Consider the following 19,834-nt stretch of genomic DNA (forward strand, 5'->3'; position numbering starts at 1 on the left):
AGGGCACGTTGAATACAAAAATATAAAGAACAGTGATTTATAATAAACCTCTGGTAAAAAAGAAAGATTTTAATTGCTTGGACGTTGCTTGGATTAACAAGGTCTGTGTCAAGTATTGAGGAACCAGGACACACTGATGAGAAGTGGGCTACTGGAACAAGAAGGCATAAGTGGAAAAGGAATGAGAATAGGGAGCTACTGGAATGCTACACGAGTAATCCCTGCAGAAGGGGTTACATGAAAAGTATGTGGGACCTATGGATTCTTTGACATCAAATATGTAAACTAACGGTAAAATAACTCGTTTCTCAGTGTTCCAACATCAGCAAGATGGCCACAACTGATCATGTGCTTAGAGAATAGCTCAGGCAGCAGAAACCCAAGAAAGAAGAGGAGCATAAAGAGGAGCCATTATGGAAGGACAGGCTGCTTTACAGCATATACAACCGCCAAACAGAACAAGTGATACTGAGAAATCCTACCAACGGCTGGACAAAGCTAGACTGAAAGACAGCACAGAGGCACTAATCATGGCAACATCGGAACAAGATCTAAGCACAAGATCAATAGATAGAGACTAGATTCTACCACACCAGGCAAGGCCCTAGTGCAGGTTGTGCAGAGATGCCACTGAAATAATCTGGGACATAACAGCAAAGTGCAAGATGCTAGCAGGCAGGGCTTACATGGAATGCCATGACCAAGATACTGGCACAGTATACAGGATCATCTGTTCCAAGTATGGCCTGGAACTCCCAAGGTCAAAATGGGATATGTCCTCTAGGGTGGCTGATAATGACCAAGCTAAGATCCTGTGAGATTTCCAGATACAGATGGACAAGCTGGTGATGGCTAACCAAACTGACATAGTAGTGGTGGAGGAAGATAGTATAGCTACATCTATGACTATGACTAAGTGATTGCAACATCAGGAAGGATTAGAAGCTTAATAAGCCCCAAGGGCTGAGAGAGGAACTAGAGAAGATGCGGAGGGTGAAGGTAACAGTGGTTCCTGTGGAGAATGGGGGTACTCGGGGCAGGCAGTGACCTCCAAACTGGGCAAGTGGCTACAGCAGGTCCCAGGAACAACATCTGAGATCTCTATCCAGAAGAGCACAGTCCTAGGAACAGCAAAGATACTGTGTAGGACCCATAAGTTCCCAGACCTCTGGTAGAGAACCAGATAAAATAGTCGGATGGCTCTGGGTTGATGAGGAATCCTAATGTTCAAACCATAAAAACATAAATCAATATATCTGATACTTATTCTGGATACTGTTACGTTGGTCTCCAATAACAATGTGAGGAATTATTTTCTGTGTAATGCAAGACGGGGGGAGACTCGTCATGGCAGATCCAGTCACTGAGAGAATAACCGAGCTATCAGTAATTCAACAAGACTATAGTTGACCAAAAGCTGACAACTGTCAGAATGCCCATTTTGCACAGTTTACTTCACTCACCACAAAATGGATTTGAATGCCACTCCAAACACCTCAAAACCATGTAGAGGTACGATTGTTTCATCCACAGACACCAACAATCTGTAGTGTACTGTCTAAACAAAAAGCCTGGCCCACTGATAACAATTCTTGATAATATCAAAGAAAACTCAAACAGTCCAACAACTCCCGTTAAACCCTCATTAAAGCACTCAGCAAATGGAGTTGGTCATGACCAGAGATGGGCAGTAACGCGTTACTGTAATCAGATTATTTTTTTCAAGCAACCAGTAAAGTCAGGGATTACTATTGCAAAAAAATTAGATTCCTGCTACTTTCCCATAAGCAGGCTGCGTTACTGAGTTGCTAAACCACGATTTTGTTTGTGAGTGTCTCATTACAATGACAATTATGATAATAAAATATATCTGTTAATTAAACTGTTTATACACAACACAGGACCTTCCTTGATGGCACTCCCTCAGCTTGGATGTAAATAGTTCTTGTTGTGTGTGCACGTGTGTGTTTTAAAAGTTAATTCATGCATTTCCTTTCCCTCTTTCAAAAGAGGAGTAAAGGGCTAGAAGAACTGAGATAAAGAAAAATGCCCCCATTCTTTCTTCTGCTTTTTTTTTTAAACTAATCTTAGTCAATTACCTTTTTGTGTACTTGCTTTTTATGTTGTATCCATTTTTAGTATCACAAGAATAAGAAAAATTCCTGGTAGAAGCCTTTTGCAGAAGTGCTGTTTCCTAATAAAGAAAAGGAAAGGTTGAAAATGAACTTTGGTGAAAGTGTGGTATTAGTCACCACACGTTGCACCTTTAAGAGATAGAGATATTTTAACACTGACCTCTACAGCTGGCTATAATAACATAAACACGTTTTAATAAACTATTGCAAAAGTAAAAAAGGTAAAGTTTATCAGTTTGTCCACATCTGTCACCTTGTCACCAAACCTCAGTCAACAGCTCTTCAATTCTGCTTTTCAGGTCTGAAGTCCTCCAGATTTCACTCTTTATTTGCTCTGATTCGTTTTCCACACTCTTGAGTCTCTGCTCTGTTCAACTGTGGTTCCTCTGTTGCTCTGTACAACCAGCAATCTGTCAGGTTCCCCATATGTACATAATACACTCTCCCGTAGCCCAATACTCCATGCGTGACCCATTAAACCAGCAACAATTATCCATCTGTTATCTAACTGCAGCCTGCTAGTTCCCACGGTAATGGCGACAGATGGCTAATGTGGCTATTGGGTAATTGTTCATAGTTGAACAGCTAATGTTAAGGTTTACTACTTAATTACTTCCCAAGAAGTAGATTCTGTTCATCTGGACATCACATTTTCTGTGGGAGAAACATTTCATCACTCATCTAAGGGACTTCTTCAGTCTCAGCTGACTGCAGGTTCCCCCAACCTTATAAACAGTCCTATTGAACATCATATCATGAAGTGCCCTGAGTAAATGTGGTTATCCCAGTTGGACATTTGTGAAAGCTGGGAAGCCACCTAAAGAATGCTCCAGAGAGAGATAAGGATAGCTGCTGCATAAGTGACAACCTTTAGTGATCCCAGCAGTATCAGAACAGCTGAGATACATTTCTGTAAGTACCTCGTCTCTGTGGCTTTCAAACCTAAAACACACTGCGCAAAAATTGGTCCACCCTAAAGATCTGGTCACCTGGCACAAGTAGAGTAATATAGTGTACGCTGTTAAGTGCCAAATAAATTAAAAATAAACCACTGGTGAACCAATAACTGGTGAAACCAAAATAGCTTATTGGCTAAATGTTGGAAAGACTTTGAAGAGCAAAATTACTGCACAAGAAGGCTCCATCTCATCTGTGAGACAAGGTGGTACTTTTGTTATGTCTTGGTATTTATGGTTGCAAGAAACACACTGACATTTCTTCAGTTTTGGAAAAAACATCAGGATGAATGCAGAAGTAAAAACACTGGCAGCCACCAGTGCTACCCCTCAGCCTCCCAGTAGACACACCTATCACATCAGTTTCAAAGTCCTACTTCCTTGACCTCTGACCTTGAGGTCAAGGTGACAGATTCAAACTCGGTATATTCTTGGTATATGCACCTATGGTATCAATATGAAGCTCTTATGTTGCCTCATTCTCAAGTTGTCACATTCACAAACTTAGCTCTTCATGCCACCTGCACACACAGCTGACAACACTACCCCATCAACCTTTTATGACTGAGTCACTTATTCAACTAAATGCAATCAAACACATCTGATGACTTTTAATCAACCTGTCGGAAAGCTATCCTTGTCGCGTAAGACAGGAGTGGCTTCATAGTGCAGTGGTTAACACAATCTAAATGCTTACTAAATCTAGATTGTGGCAGGAGCTATCACAGCCTAAACATTAAAACTGTAAAATTAATTCAGCCGGTAATAATGTATGATCAGTAACTCCTTGTATTATGAGGGGTATAATAATACACAAACTAGATAGTTAAAATGGAGTCAAGTTCAGTGAAGCTGAGAAAACAGAGATATGAAATAGCTTAATTTTTATTTTATTTTCGATTTTCATGGTGATGCTCATGTCCACTTCTCTCCCTACAATAATTTGTTATTCTACTTTTTCTAACTTGTATTATTTAAAAACAACAACAACAAAACTGCTCCCTCTGTCAGCTATAAATCAATAACATCAAATGAGGCATGTAAGAGTGTGCTGTAAATTGATTAACTACAATAAAGAGGCTGACGTCACATGCCTACAGCAAACAGAGTTTATTGAAACAGGACCTGAAGGAGTCACTGAGTGGCTGAAGGAGAAATTCTGACAGACTACTCCTTGGTTGTGACTGCAATGTTTGTCAAAAACAATTCTCTAACTATCACGTTTGGCTGGAGCTGGAAACCATAGTCCTTCATAGTCGCCTCTGTCAGTGCGCCCCAGGGTGCCTGTGGCTACAATGTAGCTTACCATCACCAGTGTGTGAATGGGTGGATGACTGGATATGTAAAGCGCTTTGGGGTCCTTAGGGACTAGTAAAGCGCTATATAAATACAGGCCATTCCAATGAATTTGGCTTAGTTTCTGTTCCATTCTTCTCCATTTGCTACAGGTTCTCCAGCTCACAGCAGATCACCAGATAAGAACAAGGTCTACAGTCACCTGCTGCAGTGTATGATGGAGACGTTAGAGTTTGACAATGAAACACGTGTTTCTGGAGAGGAAAAGGACCTGAACAACAAAACTTTGTCAGCCTGCCAAAAGAAAAAACACAAGAGGGAAAGGCCATGTCTAGCTCGCTAATGGCAACGCAACATTCAAAATAAGGACAAGGAGATTTTCAGTCATAAACAGAGTGAATGTTGTTGTCTCAGATGAAATTGTTAAAATGTAAAGTTTATGTGAGGAAAACACTTGACTGAGTGAAAGAACTACACCCAGCTAAAATAACTTAAAGATTTAGGCTAAAAGGAAGTTGGCCAACTCCCAAAAATACATTAATAATAATTATTGAAACATTTTTGTTTAACAAATTATTAAAAATAACAGAAAAACTATATTTTTGACAAATAAGAAGACACAGGCTCACTGTGCACTATAAAAAGACAGATCATTTTATCTGTCTACAAAACGTCCATTCTGAGCCTGAAAAATGACTTTCATCATATTAGCAATTTTGCTGACAGTTCTGTAAGAGTTTCTTCAAAGAACCAGCTCTGTCTCTTTCCATCTGCCTATGAGCTTGATACTCAACTTTTTGATAACAGTTTTCATGTTAGACCTAGCAAGCCGTACTAACCTGACAGTCAAGTAGTCATTTCTGTTCTACGTCTTTGATGTATAAAAGAAATGACCAGGATTCACATTTTGTCTTGTAATTACTAAATTAACGCTTATGATGCAACTGCTCCGATATAATACACTCTCCATCATTGTTATTTTTGCTGTGGATTGTGTGAAACTAATATAGACTATCCAAGAACCTAAACAATGGAATCCAAAATGTAGTAAAATAAACACTATATAGATATATAAATAACATAAATATCTTATTTTAATTACTGGCATATAGATGAGAGAAAGCGAGAGACAGAGACTGTTGGGTGAACTCCATTCACTCCTACACAGCAAATTCAAAAGTGTTAAATGTTTTGGTGTTAATAGTCTTCTTGCAAAAGTAGAGTTAATTTTACTCTAAGCAGAGTCACATTCTTTTAATGTAACTCTGAGGTGTAAAATGATAGTAGTTAAAATAGAGTGTTAAAAATGAGTGTTTCTCTGTCAAATCTGGAGGTGTTACAATGGAAACATTAACTCTTGACCTCTTAACTCCTACAGGGGCTATGACACCAACAGAGTAAATTCACAGACTCCGCCCCCAGCACCATAGGCTCCAATCGAAGCTGAAGTGAAGCCGTTTCAGAACATTTTGCTCTACATATTTGAGTTGTTTGCCATGCTTGGTAAGTCATTTTTTCAAAGATTGTTTCAATTATTATTATGAGCTTTTACTTCTGTGGCTCTTTGGAGTTGAGACAAAGCTGTGTGAAAGGCATTAGCCATGTTGCTCGCTGATAGCATAATATTCTGTTTTAGCTAGCTGAAAGGTATTGTTTGCGGGCAAATACCACAGCCTTGAAAAAAAGCTTGCATGTGAATTTTCAGTCAAACCTTTGGTCAAATACACCTAAAGCAATGTCTAGAATGTGAAATGTTGGTATAATGGTGCTACTTGAAGCCTGAAAACGATCGCCCATAAAAAAAAACAAACGAGCAAACAGCAGTAGCAGATGTCCTGACTGGATTCTACGTTAGCATTTAGATCCCTCCAGAGTTTTGTGCACACGGTTTAAGTAAAAATGAAAAAGGTTGAGGTTTTACATTTAGTTCAGTATTACCTGTTGCCTGTGTCCTTGTCTTTTGGGAAAATACTTTACACAAGTAATGGCTCAAAAAGGATTCCTTTTTTTTTTTACTGTGCTGCAATTGTTTACTGGATTATTTGTGCCATTAATTAGTGTCAACTAATTTTTATTCGATCTCCGCACAGGATATGCTTGTGAAGATGGAATATGGGGGAGAGCAGAAGTGCGTTGAAGTTCCACAAAGGGATGAATGAAGGACATGCATATTGTATGGAAGAAATATGTGATGAGAATGCTGTTATTTGCATTTACCATGTCAGACCTTTTGATAAACAAAATTCTAATGAAAGTGAGAACATGTATACTGTTACATCTTTTAGAAAATGTTTTCAAATTGTGGTGCACAGTTCAGAATAAATGTTTTTCAAAAACCATTGCATCTTTTTAGTAAATGTTTATTTCCAAAAGAAATTTCTAGAAATTCAGAACAGTAAAATTCCCGCTTTTTAGAATGAATTAGAAGATAACTCTTACGTAGTTAAACTAAAATACTCTTTGAGAGTTAATATATAAACTCTTAACACCAAGTGTTAAATTATCAACTCCAGACAGATTTGGTGTTTAACACTAAATCAGAGTTAACGTACCAACTCTCTAAAAAGAGTTAAATTAACACTCTCTGGTGTGGACCCATATAGACACTTTAATAGTGTTGAAATCAAATCCGACAGTATTAATTTGGACATGCTGGATTTGCTGTGTATCAGCAGAGAGAGAGTGGCACACTGCGCTCTAAAATCATGAAATTATCTCAATAAACACCACCTCTGCTTTCATCGAGGAAATAAAACACGGATAAATTTTCAGTTCTGACTTAGTTTTCTAGTATTTTTCTACTTTCAACAGAAAATGTTATTTGCTCCGTCAAGTGACGTCATACACTGCGTTACTCACACACACCATAAAGAATATATTCATACTGTAAAAACAAAAGCTAGAAAAACACATCCATTAATTACAGATGATGTATTTCTTAACAATTTTCATGACAGATGAATTTTTTGTTTTCCTTTTTATTCTTGCTGACGCTTCCGTTGTGAATATCTCAAAAACAACAGGAGGCTCGCATGGTTAGAAGTTGCTCAGCAGAGGATGAGGATTGGTCAAAAAACATAACACGTGTTAACTTACAAAAAAGGAAAGCACATAGCATTTTATTTAAATATATATTCTTTTAATAATTCAAAACAAAAGCTAATGCTATGCTAGCTTCTAGCTTTGCTTGACAGTTTATAGAACAAGCCTGTTGACATACACCCCGAAAAACTTAATAGTCAACCAAAAACAGCTGGAAACCTGTGTGGTTATTACAGTAAACTTGGCTGTCTTTTGTCAAAGGAGCTTGCAAAGAAAAGCGTCTGGACTTCTTTAAGTTGCTTGAAGACGTTTCACCTCTCATCCGAGAAGCTTCTTCAGTTCTAAGGTCAAATGGTGGAGAGTCCCAGATATAAACCTAGTGGGAGTATCCCCCCACAGAGGGACAAAAGGACCCCCTGATGATCCTCTAATCGCCTGAGTGAAACGTCTTCAAGCAACTTAAAGAAGTCCAGACGCTTTTCTTTGCAAGCTCCTTTGACTACGATGACCTGGATGACTGAGAACCTTCACAGACATATTGCCGTACATTTTGGGAGGAACACCCTTCAACTGGTGCGGGAGTATGAAAGGGAATCAAGGAAACTAGCGGATTATAGGAACCATCTCCGTTTCAACCTAAGATGTAGACAAAGCAGAGTTGTTCCTAAGAGCCTGCGCCTTGGATCCACGGTCAGGGGATACAGAGCAGACTTGATTCTACAGAGAGCACAAAATCACCTTTTAAGTGAAAGGATAAGACAGGTCCATTTCACCATAGATGCCCTCCAGATCAAGATCAGCCAGACTCTGCAGGAACTGGAAATCCTTCTACCCTCTCCAATCTTAGAAGAGGTTTACAAGTTTGTGGACAACACTCTAAAGGAAAAGAAAGACAACGCAGGACATTTCACACCTTGCTTTCAAAAACACACACTCCTCATCCTGAACCTACACAACCCAGAGAAGAAAACACACCTGATGCCAGTCAGGAGAAATGGGTTAAGAACTTTTCAGACAGGATTCTCACTGAACCTGAAAAGAGAGTATTAGCCAAAGGACTCAATTTTGCCATTTCTCCACAACAGTTGCCCATAGTGGACCTCATCACAGCCACAGAATCTGCCATACGGATTAATAAATTATCACAGACAGAAGCAGAGCAAATCAGGATGAAAGTCTCAGCCACGCTCTCCAGTGCCAAAGTCCCTCCATCCAACCTCACAATACAGGAAAAGAAGGCCGTCACTTCCCTGAGCAAAGACCACAACATCACTGTTTTACCAGCTGATAAGGGAAGATGCACCGTGGTCCTAAACACTACAGATTACCATACAAAGATCACTACTCTCCTCAGTGACAACAATACCTACGAAGCCCTAAAGCGAGACCCCACAAGCAGTTACAAAAAGAAAGTTATAGCTTGCCTTCAAGACTTTGAAAGGGACAAAATTATTGACCGCCTTACATATCACCGCCTTTATCCAGGGGATGCCATGCCCTGCATCTATGGACTTCCTAAGATCCACAAGGAAGCTGTCCCACTCAGACCCATAGTCAGTAGCATAAACTCAGCCACTTACAACATTGCTAAACACCTTGCTACCATCCTTGCGCCTCTCGTGGGGAACACCCCGCAGACCACGGCCTCTCACCGCAGACCACGGCCTCTCTGTGTGAGGATCTAAACGTATTCTACGCTAGATTCGACGCAGCGAACACCATGAGACCGGACAGTGTGCGCACCGCGGATGACGTCAGTGCGCACACTGTGTCTGAGGAGGATGTGCGGAAGTGCTTCAGGAAGGTGAACGCGCGCAAAGCTACTTGTCCGGACGGGATTCCCGGCCGCGTCCTCAGAGTGCGCATGCGCCAACCAGCGTGCAGCCTGTTACAGTCGCTCCTGCTTTTCTCTTAGTTTAGCTCTTTTTTCTTACGTATTCTTTTTTTTTTCTGACTTGTATTTTCCTCCGTTTTCTATCTCTTACTCAATCATGTGGATTGAGAGAGTTTTTGTTCTTCTGGTGGCCGTGGAACTGTTACTTTTATCATGGAACGGGACCGCGGCACATCTCCTACACGCACGGACTGTTTACTCCAGAGATCAGCTGATCGCCCTGATGCCGGCCGGCTCGCTGGCCAGGCCCGCAGAAGTGCCCGCAGAAGTACCAGCTGAAATTTGGAGGAAAACACATCGGGGATGCAGAGGTCAAGGACAGAAGAGAAGAAAAAAGGTGACGGTGAGACAGCGGAGGCTCGAAGCGAGGAGGAGGTTTAAACCGTGTCTGCCGTCTATCGTGATGGGAAATGTGCGATCGTTGGCAAGTAAAATCGACGAGCTCTCAGCACTGGTACGGAGTCAGAGGGAATACCGAGAGTGTAGCCTGATGTGTTTCACCGAATCATGGCTGCACCAGGTCATTCCCGATGAGAATGCTTCCGTGGAAGGCTTCCACACTGTTCGGGCGGACAGGGACAGCATCGCTAGCGGTAAGCGTAAAGGAGGTGGGCTTGCTGTTTTAGTTAACAACCGGTGGTGTAACCCTGCCAACATAACAATCAAAGAAAGGATTTGTTGCCCGGACACTGAACTGTGTGCTGTTGGACTCAGGCCGTATTATTTACCCAGGGAATTCTCTCACGTCATCTTGGTGGCTGTTTATGTTCCCCCCTCTGCTAACCCCACAGCTGCATGTGACACTATCCACTCTGCCATAGCTCGGCTACAGACTCAGCACCCGAGTGCCTTTATTGTGATCTCGGGTGACTTCAACCATGTATCACTGGACAATACACCAACATTCAAACAATATGTGGACTGTCCCACCAGGGGAGAGAAAACTTTAGACTTACTGTATGCTAACGTCAAGGATGCATACAGCTCCTCCTCCCTCCCCCCACTTGGTAGGTCAGATCATAACCTGATTCACCTCACCCCCCGCTATGTGCCAATTGTGAGGAGGGAACCTGTGACCACCAGGACTGTTAGGAGGTGGTCAGAGGAGGCAATAGCGGAACTACAGGGCTGTTTCGAGGTGACCGACTGGGAAACACTCTGTGAGCCTCACGCCGAGGACATCAATGGGCTTACTGAGTGTATCACAGACTACATAACTTTCTGCACCGACTCCATTGTTCCAGCTCAGACTGTTCATTGTTACCCAAATAACAAGCCGTGGGTGACTAAGGACATCAAAGCCCTCCTCAACAACAAGAAGAGGGCTTTCAGAGGGGGCAACAAAGAGGAGGTGAGGAAGGTCCAGGTGTTACTAAAGGACAAGATCAGAGAGGCTAAGGACAATTACAGGAGGAAGCTGGAGTGGAAACTCCAGCAGAACAGCATGAGAGAGGTGTGGAGGGGCATGAAGACCATCACTGGATTCAGGCCAACCAACAGCAGGGGAGCTGAGGGAGGTGAGAATAGAGCCGACGAGTTGAATCTGTTTTTCAATAGATTCGACACCACAGTGTCTGCTCCTACCCCCACAACCTCACCTGCAGTCAGCCTGGAATCCAGAGCCACACCACTGTGCCAGCCTCTCTCTTCACATGTTGCCTCCTGTGAGATTCCTGACACCCCTCCCCCACCCATCACCTTCACTCAATACCAGGTTGAGATGCAAATGAGGAGACTTCACTCAGGCAAGTCTGCTGGACCAGACGGAGTGAGTCCCCTTGTCCTCAAGGCCTGTGCCCCCCAGCTGTGTGGAGTCTTTCATAAACTGTTTATGCTGAGTCTGAGTCTGCAGAGGGTCCCGGTGATGTGGAAGACATCATGCCTCGTCCCTGTACCAAAGACGCCTCGTCCCAGTGGCCCCCAGGATTATAGGCCCGTGGCACTGACCTCCCACATCATGAAGACCCTGGAAAGGCTCATCCTGGACCAGCTGCGACCCATAGTAAGACCACATCTGGATCCCCTTCAGTTCGCTTATCAGCCTCGTCTCGGAACAGAGGACGCCATCATCTACCTGCTCAATCGTGTCTACACCCATCTGGACCAGCCGGCGAGCACTGTGAGGGTCATGTTTTTTGACTTTTCCAGTGCTTTCAACACCATCAGGCCGACCCTCCTGGGTGATAAGTTAGCAGCGATGCAGGTGGATGCTTCTCTGGTGTCCTGGATTGTTGATTACCTGACAGGAAGACCACAATATGTACGTCTCCCACAGTGTGTGTCTGACAAGGTGATTAGCAACACAGGGGCACCACAGGGGACTGTCCTCTCCCCCTTCCTCTTCACCCTCTACACCACAGACTTCAGCCACTGCACAGAGACATGCCATCTTCAGAAGTTTTCTGATGACTCTGCGGTGGTTGGATGCATCAGCAGGGATGATGAGACAGAGTACCGGGCTGTGGTCGACTCCTTTGTCACGTGGTGTGAGCAGAATCATCTGCAGCTCAACGTGGCAAAGACCAAGGAACTGATCGTGGACTTCAGGAAGACCAGGAAACACTTGACCCCTGTTTCAATCCAGGGGGTCAGTGTTGACATTGTGGAGGACTATAAATACCTTGGAGTTCACATTGACAATAAACTGGACTGGGCTAAAAACACCACAGCACTTTACAGGAAGGGCCAGAGTCGTCTCTATTTTTTGAGGCGACTGAGGTCCTTCAACATCTGCCAGAAAATGCTGAGGATTTTCTATGAGTCTGTGGTGGCCAGTGCGATCCTATATGCTGTTGCATGCTGGGGGAGCAGGCTGAGGGTCGCAGATGCCAACAGACTTAATAAACTAATCCGTAAGGCCAGCAATGTTGTGGGGATGGAGCTGGACTCCCTCAAGGTGGTGTCGGAGAGGCGGATGCTGTCCAAGATAAAGACAATGTTGGATAACACCTCCCACCCACTCCATGACATGTTGGTCAGTCACAGGAGCTCGTTCAGTGAGAGACTGAGATTACCGAAAAGCACCACTGAACGACACAGGAAATCATTCCTGCCTGTGGCCATCTCCCTGTACAACGCATCCACTTAACACACTGTTTGCTGCTACAGCTACACATGTTTCTTTTCCAAATATTTATTTATAAGTGACTTATGTATGTATGTATGTATATATATGTATATATTGTACTATTCTTAGTTAGCATATTGTCTGTCTTGTCTTAATGTTGGTTTAAAATGGAGCACTGTAACAAAAAAATAATTTCCCCCAGGGATCAATAAAGTATTCTGATTCTGATTCTGATTCTGAAGTCATGCGCGGCTCAGCTGGCTGGAGTGTTCACACACACATCTTCAACCTTTCCCTCTCTCTGTCTGTTGTCCCAGCCTGCTTCAAAATGGCCACCATCGTCCCTGTACCCAAATCCTCCACCATCTCCTCATTGAACGACTGGCGACCTGTAGCCCTGACCCACATCGTAAGCAAATGCTTCGAGAAGCTGGTCAGGGACTTCATCTGCTCTGCACTACCCGACTCACTGGACCCTCTACAGTTTGCATACCGCCACAACAGGTCCACTGATGATGCCATAGCCCTGACACTACACACTGCCCTGTCACACCTGGAGAAGAGAGACACGTATGTGAGAATGCTGTTTGTAGATTACAGCTCAGCATTCAATACCATCGTTCCCTCGAAGCTGGACAGGAAACTGCAGGATCTAGGACTGAGCAGCTCCCTCTGCAGCTGGATCCTTAGCTTCCTGTCTGACAGACGCCAGGTGGTCAGACTGGGCAGCATCACCTCATCCCCCATCACACTGAACACTGGTGCTCCACAGGGGTGTGTACTGAGCCCTCTCCTGTACTCACTCTACACCTACGACTGCACAGCCACTAACAGCTCCAACATCATTGTGAAGTTTGCGGACGACACTACAGTGGTGGGTCTTATCACCAACGGTGATGAGACGGCTTACAGGGAGGAGGTCAGCGCCCTGACCCACTGGTGTCAAGACAACCATCTCACCCTCAACGTCGCAAAGACAAAGGAGTTGATAGTGGACTTCCGGAGGTGCAGAGAAGTACACACCCCTATCACCATCAACGGCGCTGCTGTGGAGAGAGTGAGCAGCTTCCGGTTCCTTGGTGTACATCTGGCTGAGGATCTTACGTGGTCAGTACACACAAACAAAACAGTGAAGAAGGCGCAGCAGCGCCTCTTCTTTCTCAGGAGACTGAAAAGATTCGGCATGAGCCCCCGCATCCTCAGGACCTTCTATCACTGTGCCATTGAGAGCATCCTCACTGGATGCATCACCACCTGGTATGGCAACAGCACCGCCTACAACTGCAAAGCTCTCCAGCGAGTAGTGCGGTGCTCTGAACGGATAATTGGAGGTGAGCTTCCCTCCCTCCAAGACATCTACAGGAAGCGCTGCCTGAGGAAAGCGGGGAGGATCATCAAGGACTCCAGTCACCCCAGCCATAAACTGTTCAGACTGCTTCCATCAGGAAGGAGGTTCTGCAGCATCCGGTCCCGTACCAGCAGACTGAGAGACAGCTTCTTCCACCCGGCCATCAGACTGCTGAACACGTCATAGACACCTCAGCTTCACTACTGGAACTTCAACATTATGCACTCCACACTGTATATAAATGCCACTTGTTTTGCACATATTCAACTCTGTATATTTTATATATTTTATTTTATTTTATTTATTTATTTTTATTTTTTTTTACTATTTAATTTGTAAAAATGTGTATACACACTAGGGCTGCCACGATTAGTCGACTAGTCACGATTATGTCGACTATTAAAATCGTCGACGACTAATTTAATAGTCGACGCATCGTTTGAAGCTTTGTAAGATCACAAAGGACGCAGGAATGAGTAGTAGGATTTAAGGGTGTAATAACGGACTGAAACAGAAGATGGCAGCACTGCATGTACAAGGATGCCAGCTGCCGTTAAACCCCGAAGAAGAAGAAGCTGTGTCCCAGAATTCATAGCGCAGCCCAGCGCAGTTGTCAACAATGGCGGCAGCTAGTTAGTTTTAACTTTACTCTTATTATTCTTTCTGGGTCACAAAATAAACGTTTAACATATTTTCAGGCGAGAATGTAGCTGTGGAAACCTCAAATATCTGCTCAGTTTATCAAGACACCACATATTTTCAAAAGCTCTCCGACGTTTTCGGAGACGTCTGTTACCCACTAGCTCGTTAGCTAGGCGGGGGCAAGGCTAACTAGAGCCGTGAGAACACCGGACTCCCGGCAAATCGTTTTCAAACCCACCACTGTCTTTCGCTACTCAGGTTAAACATGATATATAAGTCACTTAGATAACTTAAAATGTTATTGTTTGGCTTTCTTTAGTATTTTATTTGTTCCTGAGTAAATCGGTTTGGCTAAGATTAAAGTTATAGTTTTTGCACAGCTAAATAAACTTCAAGCAGACAGCTGATCATCAGAAGTTTGAGACGCTGGATAATATACTCCGGTGTCCTGTTATATTTTAGAAAGCAAGGAGTTTATTAAACTTCACCGAAACAATCTGCAAATTTCATTAAAAATTAATAAACTACCATCTTGTCTTTATTTTTAGTTAGCACAAACACTTCAAGCTGTAAGCTAATGATAGTTATATAAGACCAGATGCTGCTGGTGCAATAAGCTGTACGCTGTACGTCCAATGGATGATGATCTGATTAGTCGACTAATCGCAAAAATAATCGGTGACTAGTCGACTATCAAAATAATCGTTTGTGGCAGCCCTAATACACACACACACACACACACACACACACACACACACACACACACACACACACGTAGGAAAATATTTAGTATACACATCCAGAAATGCATACACTATTATATATTGTACATATATTTATTAGTTTCAGGTTGGCCATTCTTGTATTTTGCTCGTTTGTGTTGTTGTGTTTGCACATCTCTGTAGCTTGTGGGGCTCGCACACAAGAATTTCACTCGCATGTGCTGTGCCAGTGTGCCTGCACATGTGATGTGACAATAAAAGTGATTTGATTTGATTTGATTTGACCCCACACCACATCAAGAACTCCACCGACTTCACTGACAAGGTCCAGAAACTTACCCTGGATCCAGATGAAACCATGGTGTCCTTTGATGTAGTCTCTCTTTTCACTTGCATACCCACCACGGAGGCCGTGGAGACTGTCAGAAAACGACTACAAGAAGACAGCTCCTTGGAGGACAGGACCAACTTCACACCTGATCAGATTTGCACACTGTTAGACCTCTGCCTCACCACTACATATTTCAAGTACAACGAAGGCTTTTACAGACAAAAACATGGCTGTGCCATAGGCTCCCCCGTGTCACCTATTGTAGCCAACCTTTACATGGAGGAAGTGGAAAGGAAGGCTCTTGGCTCTTTCAAAGGAAGAGTACCCAGCCACTGGTACAGATATGTGGACGACACCTGGGTCAAAATCAAGACACAAGAAGTGGAATCCTTCACTGCGCACATTAACGCTGTGGATAAAAACATCAAGTTCACCAGGGAAGACACAAAGGACGACTGTTTGCCTTTCCTGGACTGCGCCGTGCACATTGAAGAGAATGGCAAACTCAACATCAAAGTTTACCGGAAGCCCACACACACGGACCAGTACCTCCTGTTTGACTCCCATCACCCTCTGGAACACAAACTTGGAGTAATCAGGACCCTACACCACCGGGCAGAACATGTTCCCTCTAAGCCTGAAGGAAAAAAGAAGGAACACACACATGTAAAGGAAGCACTCAAAACGTGCGGCTATCCTAAATGGGCGTTCTTAAAGTCAGCAAAGAGGCACAGAAAAGAAGACCAGACACCAGCGAGGGAGGATAAGAAGGACAGACGCAACAACATTGTCATCCCCTATGTAGCCGGTGTATCAGAGAAACTCAGGAGAGTTTTCTCCAAGCATGACATCCCGGTGTATTTCAGACCCAGCAACACGCTCAGACAAAAACTGGTTCACCCGAAAGACAAAACGCCAAAACACAAACTTAACAATGTGGTGTATGCTGTACAGTGCAGCGAGGAATGCTCAGACCTCTACATTGGAGAGACCAAACAGCCACTTCACAAGCGCATTGCACAACATAGAAGAGCCACCTCCACAGGACAAGACTCAGCAGTCCATCTGCATCTTAAGGATAAAGGTCACTCTTTCGAGGATGCCAATGTTCACATTTTGGACAGAGAGGACAGATGGTTTGAAAGAGGAGTGAAAGAAGCCATCTATGTCCACTGTGAGCGACCATCTTTGAACAGAGGCGGGGGTTTACGACACCAACTCTCTGCCATCTATAATCCAGTTTTGAGATCCCTTCCCAGACGCCTTAACGCCCACTCACATCCTGGGCCATCTGACCTCAGGAATTCGCATGATAAGGTGGGGCCAGGTTTCACAATGAGCTCACCCGAAACTCTGGCTGATTGGGACCCACGCCCAGTTTCACACCTTGGCTCAGGCGATTAGAGGATCATCAGGGGTCCTTTTGTCCCTCTGTGGGGGGGATACTCCCACTGGGTTTATATCTGGGACTCTCCACCATTTGACCTTAGAACTGAAGAAGCTTCTCGGATGAGAGGTGAAACGTCTTCAAGCAACTTAAAGAAGTCCAGACGCTTTTCTTTGCAAGTTCCTTTGACTACGATGACCTGGATGACTGAGAACCTTCACAGACATCTTGGCTGTCTTTTCTAAGAATGTTTTACTTTATAAATTGATTTACTGTGACCAACACGAATATTAACAGTTTGAGAGTTTTGCTGAAGCATACTGATCAGCACAATCACAGGATGCAGTCTTTGTGTGGGGATTTCTCCAAAACGTGTTGATCACAGTTTTTGACAGTCTGGTATAGTAAGTAGTTCATTTGTAATTGTGCTGGGCTTGTCTGTGTCATTGTTTCACAGAATAGCATTATCAAGATGTAGGGATACCCAAATTGGCCAAAGGTGTCGTGGTGGAGATGAGTTCGAAGCCTCGATACAATTCCGGCACAAACATGCTTCAGTGATTCACAAAGTCTTGCTTTGCCCATCACTAGACCTTGTTGACAAACCCACAAGGTCATAAAAACAGACAACAACATGGACGTATGTAGGACTACTCGCGCTGATGAAATTCATGCGACTCGGACCAGAGTAGCCTCTAGCTGACTCACAGATGCAGAAAGTATTATTCTTGTTTGAAACTACAAAGAAGCCAACTTTATAACCGCTCAGCTTGATCTTTGACATTGTTATGTAAATAAATATAATCTCTCCCATTTCCAGATTAATGTTCTGTCATTTAACTAGACTTATCTTGTATGATTAAATTATCTATAACATAATAAATGCTGATTGGAGAGGCTCTTTGTGAATTGTAAAGGACCCAAAACACTAGATTCACAACTGCTCTTGGTACAAGAGCCTGATCCACTTAATGAGTTTGTCATCCATCCATCCATTCGCTTCCGCTTATCCTTTTCAGGGTCGCGGGGGGCGCTGGAGCCTATCCCAGTTGTCATAGGGCGAGAGGCGGGGTACACCCTGGACAGGTCGCCAGTCTGTTGCAGGGCCAACACACAGGGACAGACAACCATTCGCGCTCACATTCACTCGCATATTCACACCTAATGGCAATTTGGATTTTCCAATTAACCTATCCCCTCAAGCTGCATGTCTTTGGACGGTGGGAGGAAGCCGGAGTACCCGGAGAGAACCCACGCAAACACGGGGAGAACATGCAAACTCCACACAGAAAGAGCCCGGCCTGATGTTGGAATTGAACTCAGGACCTTCTTGCTGTGCGGCAACAGTGCTAACCACCGTGCCACCGTGCTGATGAGTTTGTCATGAGAACATTTATTGATTTACTGAACCAGATGTTGGCTTCCTTTGTCTAAACACTGTGGAAAGATCCTCCACACTGTTTGCTTTTCACACTGCTGCAACATGTATTTATGCCCACCATTAAGGTGCAGGAAGCCGCTGCTGAACATCAGGTGTAACCACTTACGTATGGCTATCCATACATTGTGAGATGAGCCATAACCCTATCCCTAACCTTAACCAATAATCAGTAAAAAGAAAAATGTGCTTATGTTTAAATAAACATTATTTGCTTAGCTTTTGTCGTCTGTGCAATAGAGCTGGGCGATATAAGATTTTTTCATATCACGATATGTTTTTTTCATTTCAGGCGATAACGATATCTATCACGATATAAGCCAAATAACTATATTTGTAAGATTTAAATGTGCCGTTGCTCACAAGTAAAATGTGAAATAATCAGCAGCTTGTTTTTATTTAAATATTTATTTCCCATAATAAGTTCAACAGGGTAGATGTACTTAAGGAACATGAGACTTTTTCAGATAAATAAAGGCAAATATTGCAAACTACACAAAAGGCAGCCGCTAAAGCGTTTAAGTTTCAAAATAGAACAAACGAAACAGACTAAATTGTCAATTCCACTTAGAAACAAAATATTAATTCTAAAAATAAATCTTAGTTTGTTTTACAGAAGAACAGACAAAACTGACTAACTTTTGTCAATATCAAATAAACTGAGAATTTCTCAATCTCTCCTTGTTGTATAGCTGAGCTTTTCAAACAGTTTTAACAGTTACTTTAGTCTGACAAAAGCCGAATGACGAATTAGCGCTTCCAGTCAGAGACTGAGGCTACGTCCACACGTACACGGGTATTTTTGAAAACGGAGATTTTCCGTTTTCGTTTTAAAAAATAATCCCGTCCACACATAAAGGCAGAAATGAAGGAAAACGCTGCTATGAACATGCCAAAGCAGCAGGTGGCACTAGATTCCTAACCGTGCAGAAATGTTGGCCAATCAGAAGTCTAGAAGCCTCGGTGGGAAAAAGTAAACAAAGCTGGGGCATAGAAGCAGAACCGAGTCGTATGTGTGGAGGGACAGTAACTGTGTGTATATTGTAACGATGGTTAAGTGTTACTGGACAGTGACATGTTGGTTTTCTCTGCACACTGTTGTTGTTCCTTTAAGATTCATGTTTGGTTGGGCTGCAGGAAGTAGTGAGGGTGGTGTACAGGAAGGGGTGGGGGGACCTGGTTGTTCTGTGTGTGTGCCAGGCTGAAGAGAGGTGTAGTTCGAGAGCGCTTCCCCCTGAGTTAACAACCCGCTGGCTTATGTGCCGAATAAACGGACAAACTGAGACCCCAACCGTCTGGTTCTTGTGAACGTTACATTGGTGTCAGAAGTGAAGAAAGAAAAAAGAACCCCAGAACGCCCGAGACCCTGTTGCCGGCGACGCTTGCCGTTACGAGACGAGGATGTTGCCGGGCAGGATTAAGAAGGAGACGGAGGAGAGGGAGGTTCGTCCGCGCTCGCCCGCCCATGGAGTGAGGGAAACGGCGCTGCGGCTGTCTGCCGAGGCTGGATTTTCTCCAGGTTTGACTAGGCTCGGGAACTGTTCGCACAGCGGCCGCGATTCCGGCGGGAAGGAGT

At 43.6% G+C, this 19,834-nt stretch overlaps 1 protein-coding gene across 1 annotated transcript in view; it reads right to left on the reverse strand.

The window, feature by feature from the left end:
* Positions 1 to 19,834, reverse strand: part of cadps2 (Ca++-dependent secretion activator 2) — a 194,711-nt gene that overhangs the window by 165,838 nt on the left and 9,039 nt on the right. The window lies entirely within an intron of this gene.

Source organism: Diplotaxodon limnothrissa, linkage group LG7, assembly GCF_057381915.1.
Source record: "Diplotaxodon limnothrissa isolate DT_005_m linkage group LG7, D_limnothrissa_male_GT1.1, whole genome shotgun sequence".
NCBI lineage: Eukaryota > Metazoa > Chordata > Actinopteri > Cichliformes > Cichlidae > Diplotaxodon > Diplotaxodon limnothrissa.